The sequence below is a fragment of the Corvus kubaryi genome, unplaced genomic scaffold (genome assembly GCF_017639235.1).
Source record: "Corvus kubaryi isolate FWS band 111438036 unplaced genomic scaffold, C.kubaryi_AGA036_p1.0 37394, whole genome shotgun sequence".
NCBI lineage: Eukaryota > Metazoa > Chordata > Aves > Passeriformes > Corvidae > Corvus > Corvus kubaryi.
Window position 1 is genome coordinate 2,171,675 of NW_024581133.1, and position 9,507 is coordinate 2,181,181.

Consider the following 9,507-nt stretch of genomic DNA (forward strand, 5'->3'; position numbering starts at 1 on the left):
ACTGTACTCTCTCTTCCTAAGCTCTACATCTGCTCCAAGAGCACTGCCAAAATAGTTTAGAGCTACTGGATCTGACCTGTGGCTGGCTTTTAACATTTAGAACTTGGGAGCATGGTAAAGAGGGATGTAGAAATTCACTGAAACCTTTTAGAATATTTTATAAATCCCTTTGTGCTTTGGTCAGAATTGGCACAACTTCACAGCAGTAAGCTGATTTGCACAGAAATGGGCTCATGGGTCTAACAAATGCTAACAGCTCACAAGAACAATTTTTTGCTGCAAACAAGGTCCTGTCCAGAGTGTTGCTTTGCTTCAAACAGGGTGGAGAGTAGAAACAGATTATTTAGAAAAGAAAAAAAATCAGAACACCTCAAATAACGAGAAGAGCTTAAATGCTCAACTCAGTTGCTGAAACTTTAGTTATCTTCATCAGAAGTGGAACCTTAGAGTACCCAAGACACTCTGTGAGGCTAGCAGCCATAGCAGGACCTATTTCAGAGCAGCAGGGGGAAAGCTGAGGATACTCCTGCAATTTGGAACCCGACTGGAGCGTATAACATTTTCAAATTCTTGGACAGCAGAAAATCCCATTAAGCAGATTCAGTATTCAATATCTCAGGGATGATTAAATTGAGCATTTTAAAAATCTGTTTATGTTTGCATAATTTACTTTATTGCTTCTGTAAAATTGAAAGAATATTTAAATCAGAAAGCACTTGCAAGAAAATGCTTTCAAGAAGAGATTTTAAAAGCCTTGAGTCCTCTATTGCCAATTGTTTGTTCTGTCTTGAAGGTTAGAGATTGTGCTAGGTATTTTACCAAGAGCATCAGCTCATTAGACAGGACATAAATACATCCTTCCCCCACAGAATCAAAATAAGCAACATACAGAATTTTAAAAAAAAAAGGAAAATCACATTTCCTCTAACTAGATGATTACTGGTTCTGGTTGCAAGACCAGTTCACAGGAAAATCCAAGAACCCACCTAAAGCCCTTCCTTGATTCCAAGTGGTTTTGCCTTGGCTTCAGTGGGCATAAAATTACAGAAAATTAAAATGAGAAGCTTCACATGGTCTTAGCCCAGCCCAAGCTCTTCAAACATTAAAAAGTTAAGATGTATTTCCAGCTGCTGGGGAAAGTGTGGAGACAGTTCACAAAGCTGAAGCTCTCATGACTGCTCCTCTTCAAATAAAAGGGAAAACATGGTGGAGAAAAACCAGTCCATTGAACTACAAATTTCTCAGTGTGGCAGGTGAAATCCAGCAGCAACAGACTTGAGAAAGGAAAATAGTAGCTCAACATTTATTACAACCTCTGAGCCAGCTGTTCTCATTCAAATTGAGAGTGAAAAGTCAGGGGTGGGCATAACAGATAAGAGTCAAAGCATCTGCAAGTAGATCCACTGGATTCACCCAGTAGTTATTAACAGAGTACCTGTTCAATTTCTAGCTGATTTGCTTATATCCCCACCATTTTTTAATCCCAGCTGGTGACTTTCAGCCTGTTATGCTAAATCAGCTATTCATTCAGGCAAACTCTAGCTGAGAAATCTTTGGCAATGGATAGGAACACCCAAAAATGATCCAGGAAAAGGTAAGTCATAGTTGTTTGTAAAAAATTATTATCAGTAAACTAGTCAGTACTGAAACAGCTTTCTTGGATAGCAGAAAGAGAACACCAGCTGGAGACCTGGCTGCCATTTCCATCCTCTGCTTTCAAGGAAAATGAAAGAATTTATGTAAACTTGCATATACCGTGCACATTGTTTCTATGGTTGTTGATTATGTTTATTAGTGACAAATCACTGCAATGAAATGATGTTTCTAGTGGCCAGGGAACGGATGCATAAGCTAGAAGCTTATAGATTTCAGGATATGTGAGTATATGAGAATCCAGTTTTAGCAACAGAAGGATGTAATAATTGTTGTATCCTGAGGGAAAAAGTTTCAGCTCTATCACATCAGTTCTTCTGTCAGCAGAACACGATTCTTGTGAAAGATACAGTATTATCTATATATTCTGCGCTAGCAATTAAGGCATCAATATGTTCATTTTCTTAAGGTCTGATAGAAACTTAAAAGCTGCCTTAGAATATTAAAAACATTATGTTCCAGCATATACAGCAGTGACAGAATTACTATTACATGTGTGAGGATTTAAATATTCTCCATTTTACAGTGGAGCTTTTTAAAGTTAGCATTGTGAAGGAATCAATAGTAACTCAGCAGAAGTTTATATCAGCTTTAGAGACACTCAGTCCTTTGAAAAAACACAAACTGCATTTCTGGTGATATCTCATGAGGAAGTGGGTGGCTGCACCAAAGCTCTCTAAAGAGACACACTCTCAGAGACTGCAATAATTTTATCCCTTAGTTGCCTGCACTGCTCAGTTTGAGCAGTAATAGCTCTGTCATCTCCTCTGCAGAAGCACAGAATTGATTTTGTTCCTTTGCCCCCTGTAAAGCTTTCAGCATTTCCAGAGGAAAGGCAGGCATCTGCACACACATGGAACTTGTATATTAGCCTGGATACAATTTACATGAGCTCTACCCAAAATATAAACCAGGAGAACAAATTTACCAAGAAGTTCCAGCTGAATTTCAGCCAGTTTTCATAAACTCCAGGTTCACAGAGCTATCTATCTAGACCATCTTTTTGGCACACAGCCCTGGCGCATTTACGTTTTACCAGAAGGTTGTTCTCTTCAATTGTTGCCCCCCCCCCCCCCTTGCAGAATACTCAACAGGCTTATGCTTCACTGTCTAGCCAGGATGCAACAAAGGCCTCTGCCCCAGCTCCTGAGGAAACTGTTCTCTCTTATTTTCTCCTCCTCAGCAAAAGCACAGCCAAAAAGCAACCAAGCTGATTTTTTCCCGGCCACCCTCACCCCTAAGGCTGAACAGGAGTGAAGGGGGGAAGAAAGAATTTACAGGAACATCTCACAACATGCACAAAGTGACAAAGGTTTAGCATCACGGTTACTGCACCAAAAACTGAAGGTGCTTTAAAATGAAAGAAGTCTCCTCTAGACTGATGCACAGTAACATAACCCAACACACTCAAGTAGAATTTTGCAACACACTGCCTTGTAGCAATCCATTTCTGAAACAGAGAAACACCCTCAAATCAACAACATCTATTACATTTTAAATAAGGTTAGTACATGCTGATGTTATCTGGTGAAACAACTTGGTAGTATATAAGATAGAATTAAATGTGTCCCTTTTCTAATATGTCAACAATAATTATTTTTCTAATGCTTGTTCAGTTATAGGAATACATGAAAAGAAGCAATCGCACTGGAGAAAACAAGATTTGATGTTGTTTATATAGACACTTACGTACCAAGCGTTTGTTTTATCTCCTGAGACATCACTGAGATTACAGAACTTGCAGGCAATAACCATAAGAATAATATTTTAATCATAAGAATAATAATTTCCATTTTATGTATGTATAATATAAATTCCTAAGTACTTCCAAATTCAAGGTCAGCTGAAAGTTGCCAGAGTAGCTAGATTGTTTCATTAGCAATGCAAGGAACAACAGCAAAACTTCAACAAACCCAGCAAATGCACTGAGACTGCAGAGGCTGTGACACACAGCCTTCAACACACATCTTGCTCTCCAAAATGCTTCAAGAGAGGTACACTGAAAGGACAGCAGGCAGCAGCTGCAGGCAGGCCTCAAGACAGCCAGAGCAAGAAATGAAGTAAAAAAAGTCATAGCAAACATAGGCTTCAAAGAGTGGAAAAGACAAGCTTATACTCCAGTGTATGTACAAGGACACCAATTGGTTGAAGTGTTCGTGTCAACAGGAAGAGGAAAGAAAGCAAGTGGAAGCACAAGTCACTGAGAGACCAGAACTCTTTGGTGCACAAAACTGGCAGAAAAGACAAGCTTAGAAATTGGAGGCAAGGAAGCAGTTTTCTGCTCCGTTTCTCTTTTGTCTACAGAAGCAAGACTTCGAATAGTTGAGAGGGAGGAGGAAAACAAAACATCTGCCAAGAAAAAGCCCACCCAAGGTGTTAGCAAAGAAATACACGACTCACTCATTGCCAGTATCTACTCCCATTTATGTTTTGGGGTGTATTTACCTGACCCCTTGACATAAAAGTGTAGAAATAGAAGAGGATGTGTATTTGGTCTATTCATAAATTCCTGGAGGAATGGAACAGAGCAACCTGAAGTGATCATGGTGCACTATCACTGTTATCCATAGGACACCCCTCACAAGCCTCAACATTGTGCTCCATTCTTTGGCCATCCTGCATTCGAACACCTGACTTGGTGCTTGAAGCATGCTGGCTCTATTTGCAGTCTTTTTAGACTGTGTGCAATCTTTTGAGCTTCATAGCCTTAAGATGTTCTGAAGGCACTACTGAGATACAAAACAAGAACTACACCAAGAAGCTTCTCTACAGCATTAATCCTGGCTAGCAATAGCCCTGCTCTCTTGGTATATGGCGGTATTGATATATGAGTGTAACAAGCCTTTGTGACAAGATTTTCTGTTTCGATCAATCTAGTTAAACATCATCAGACATTCAATTTCATGATACCACAAACACTGACATTTACAATACATTCCAATTGTCTTAATGAGAACTTCTAATCAAAGGAAAGCAGTTAACATGGAGGAACACTCAAATTGTACTGGAGAAATACTTATGAACTTAAAATTCAAAAACATTTAATCTGAGACATTTCATTTTCAGTTTGAGAGATTCCTTCCATGTCCTGAAGAGGTGATCAAACCACCTGGTGAGCAAGCTAAGACCATGAGAACTACTGTAGAACTTTACCACAGAGACAGCAGATGAAGTGACAGAGGTCTCAAGATGGGAGGTACAATTTTGTACACATGAATTGCTGGGAAAATAGAAATCCCCAGGCACAAAAATGAACAGATTTGATTTTCTTCAACTAAAAATAGTACACTCTCCTTTAAGCAGGCATTTTCTTGAACTTGAATTCACTTGAGAACAACCAAGCAAAAACGTTCTGCTAAGGAGTTTTTAGCTTTTTTGACGTTGTGTACCCATAAGATACACCTTTACCTGGCTATGAGCCACACTGTCACAGGTGATGACGGTACTCCATAGCTTACATGAAAAATATTCTGTAACTTGCAATCCCCACAGAAGAGCAGTCTCAACAGCTCCCCACCCTCCCCTTGACTATGTCATCTGAATGCTTCCATGGACCACATGCCCAAAATAATCACATTGCTCACTTCTGGTGACTGAAATTCTTCTGAAGGCAGACAGCACTACTGAAAAGCTGGAAGCTTCCTGCATTTAGCTCACATGTACATTAACACTAAAGTCAAATTATGGACCACTTAAAAACATACACTGTTCACAACTTCACAGCTTAGAGTCAATAAAAACTATTCGTCACACGTGCAAGGTCAGAACACAAAGGCCAAGAGACCTAGAATAGATCTGACTCACACCAGCCTGCACCAGCTACCACAAACATTCCTCAGCTCAGCAGCTTTCCTGGTTATCAGGAAACCAGGGATTGCAGTTGCTTTGTATCTTCCAGGGATCTTCAGAGATATTCCCAGCAAGAGCATTTGGCTCTTGGAGCTGAGGGTCAGAAATCAAATCCTTCCCTTTGACATTGTTCTAAAGCCATGAATGAACCTATCACCCCTTCCTCAAGTCATGAGATTAGCTTGAAAATAATTTTGTCACACGTTTATTTGCCTCCAGCATTAGATGCTCAGATTGCCATTTTCAAGCTTTCTTTACAACTATTCATTTGAAAAAAATAGAAAGCAAGCTCTGATTCTTGTGTGGCTAATGTACATCAAGCTGATGCTTTAAGAAAAACAGCAGCCATCATGAGAGTTGGCAACTCTCAAATTGCTGGTTATGAAGGAAAGAATATTAAACAGCTATCATCAATCTATCTAGATCCAGGAAGCAAGCCATGAAATGCTGACAAAGGGGAATATCTGATCTGACAATGACGGCATATTTATCTTTTAAATGAAGAATAATGGAGTTACACTGAAGAGACTCATTTTAACTTTGCAACAGTGAAGTATTTATCTCATCACCTTAGGGTGGTATCTGAGCACCTCAGGGTAAGAGAATTTATTCTATCAGCTCTTTTAAAGGCCACCATTTTGCACTCCAAAGAAGCCACAGGAGCTGCACAAACAGAAGAAAAGGAGTAGGAACTGACCTTCTGAACAGCCCTAGTGCAGCCTCCCATCACAGCAATAGGCCAGGCAGTCATCCAGGAACTTCTTTTCTGCCAAACAGGGATAACACCAGATTATCACAACAATATTTGGGTTTGGGGTATTTTTTTTGAGGATGAAAACATCTTCAATTATTCTGTGTCCCAGCATATTAGGCCTTGTGACTGCGAGCATAAGTGGTGTGTACATGCACAGATTATCACACAAGAAAAGCACAGCCACACACAGGCTCTACATCCTGGGGCAGGAGCCATAACACTGAGGTACAGTTAACACCAAGCTGCCCTCAAATCAGCCCTGGGGCTGTCTGAGCACCCTCATCCAAACCCAGACCAGGAGACTTTTATATAGACCTCTATCAAAAAAAAATCCCACAAACAAATCCCAAAAACCAAAACCACTAGGAAAGGATGGTAGACACTGATCTGTGATTAAAACAGTAGGTTGAAGCTTGAGTTATAAGAAAGATTGGAAATGTGTTTATAATTAAGGAAGGAGAAACTCAGGATTCTTGCACAAGTATGATCACCTATACCTAAGTTAACCACCTATTCTTTACAAGAATCTACACCACCCTTTCCTTCTCCCAAAAGGACTGGACCCCACACCACACAGTAATATTTTTTTATTGTTAAGCTAGTTATGAATTCATCATGCCATCCCCACATCTTTTTTACCTAAAGACTGAATCCTACAACAAGGACTAATGCTCCCCTTAAGTTCTGATACTCACCTGCTTTTGTTCCTCACTATCCATATTCTATCTGCTCAAACTGTGAAAAAAGTAGAAGGAAAAAACCTTCAAACAATCCTAAGCAAACTCACTGCTTGTAGAAAAACTCCTTGATCTGGTACTGAAGTGCTACTCTCCTCATAAGACAATGAGTACCTGTTTTGTGGAGATACAACTGCTGATCCCAATTAACATTTTCTCTCCCACCTGCCCCCTAAATTGCACACAGCTGGAGCCACACCTCTAGACAGCCCAACCTCCTTTTGCTTTGTTGGGCAGCAAACCAACTCCCCGTGCTCAGCTGTGTGGGACATTCAGATGTATTGCAGCCAGTTCACACCGGATTATGATCACTGGGAAAGGAGCTACAGCTGCTGTAGTTTGATGCTCCCTTACCCTTTCTGAGGGCTGTGCTCAGGCAGCCATAGCAGCCTTTCAGCACGTCCCTGGTGGAGCATTAGTGTTAGCAATCTGACTAGCAAACAGTCACCCGCCTCTCTCCTTCAGAGGCTCGGAAAAATTTATTTATCCATTATTTTTACTACCAGAGAGTAGACCTTTACCTTAATAGCAGCCAAAACATGCAGCAGCACGGATTAAATCTGCACTAATATTTGACCGACCTCAGCTTCACAGAATGCTCTCTCACAGTGCAATAGCTCAGACCTGGCAGCCAGCAGTGCTGAGGCCAAAGCCTCCTCTGGCCGCCCGTGTTTCTGTGCTGGGTCAAGCATGCAGACAGGCAGCGCGTGGTTCCTCATGCTGGGAGACCGGGGCTTTTTTTTTCTGTTCGTTGCTCTCTGCAGGGGTGTCCTTGGCAAGGAGGGTGTGAGCGCAGCACCCTCACTCAGTGATTTCTCAGCAAACTAAGTGGACTTAAGCCTTCAGTAAAATCAAAGCTCTGGCTTTGCTTCAGCTATGCATGGAGAAGGGGTGCCTATAGAAAGGAATTAGAGCTGGAACACAGAGCAAAAGCAGAGCAGAGCAAAACCTTCAAATCCTGAAATCACATGACAGCTTTCCTAACCACGCAGTGAGCATGTTGCTGTACCAGAGAGCTCGTTCCCATCAGAACGGCAGGCTTATAAGTACTTTAAAGCAATTTTAAAAAAACGCACCAGCGAAAAATACCTAATTTGAAATGAAGCAGCTGATATTAGAAAACTGAGCTGGAGTTTTAAGAGTAGACCAATGATAAGTTTCAAGGAAGAGAAGCAGTGGCAAGGAAGCCACTTACCTTGATAACAAAACCCTTTCTGCTCATCTATGTAAGGAAAGAGCCACCAGTAATTTAGACAGGGAATTTTGTACTGTTTTCTCTGGTGGAAAGTGGGATTTGGAAGGAAATCCTTAAATCTTTCCAGACCTAAATTATTTATTTTTTCCTGTAAAGCAGGAGAAGCAGCACATTCTCTGCAGCAGTCAGAGGGCACACAGAACTCATTTGTGAAAGTTAGTTGTCACCCCTAAAAATCTTGACTATTAAAATCATTCTTGCTCTAGTAAAAAGAATTCTGGGCCACAGAGGGATTAGAAATGGGCAACAGCAATTGCTGCAGAATTTGTTGTTCCAGACAATTTTTCTCGTTGTTCATACTGTAAAAATGGCTGTATGATTATGTTTGATTCAATACAGAATGAAAATATCCACTTTTTCACCTTATTTCCTGTATCCTAGAGAGGGGTTGATCACATACTAGCCAAACACCATGGATGCAAGGAACAAGAGGAGTTTAGAGGGACTGGATGTAATGAAGCAAAACGATGTTCCCATTTGCACTTCTTGCTCACAAGTGTGAGCAGCAGGCCTGCACCTCACAAACAACAAATAATAAAAAAGGCACCCCAAAACTCCATTTAGCATCACAGGGTTGCAAATGTTTCTGGAGACATGTCTGCAAGTGATAGAAGGGAAACGCAACTCTCTTCCTGAGAAACAAGTGACTGGGGAAGGGGCAGGGGTGATGACTTTACAAAGCTTAAAGACTGCATTTTACTCTTTAATCTTCGGTTATACACATGACTTCATTGTGGAAAGGTCACCAGACAAAGGAGTTCAGTGAACTGGTCCGAAGGAGCTGTGTGCGGGTCTCGGCTTTGCTCTTACAAACCATTCACGTAAATGGCATGGCCATGTGCCCCGGCCAAGGGCGAGCCCAGTGCTCACACAGCCCGCCACAGGAATCCTGGGAACCGGTGGGAATAACCAGAAATTGCCACAGCAGTAAAAAGGTACTGCGGAGTAAGCTTAAATTCACCTTCTACCTCCGGAGACACCACAGAGCACTTGGGTATTGCGCTCAGCACCTTGCACCAAGATCGAACTCGCCGTGGCCAAAACCTTCGCTCTCCCCCAAACACAAGGCAGGATGGGGCGAGGGCCGGAGCGCGGCTCCCTGCGGGCGGGACCGCTGAGAGGGGCGGCGGAGTTTGAGGAGGGAGGGGGAATTCGAATGGGGCGGCGGGACCCCTGCGAGGGGCGGCGGGACCCCTGAGGGGGGCGGCGGGACCCCTGAGGGGGGCGGTGGGAGCCCTGTGAGGGCGGCGGGACCCCTG

General features: G+C 42.0%; 1 protein-coding gene across 1 annotated transcript in view; it reads left to right on the forward strand.

Annotated features, from left to right (window-relative positions):
- The first annotated feature begins 9,215 nt into the window (after nt 1–9,215).
- Nucleotides 9,216–9,507, forward strand: part of SLC24A5 (solute carrier family 24 member 5) — a 9,134-nt gene continuing 8,842 nt past the window's right edge. The window contains exon 1 of the mRNA XM_042039087.1: nt 9,216–9,315. The gene's annotated coding sequence lies outside the window, so the exon portion shown is untranslated. The remainder of the gene's footprint in view (nt 9,316–9,507) is intronic.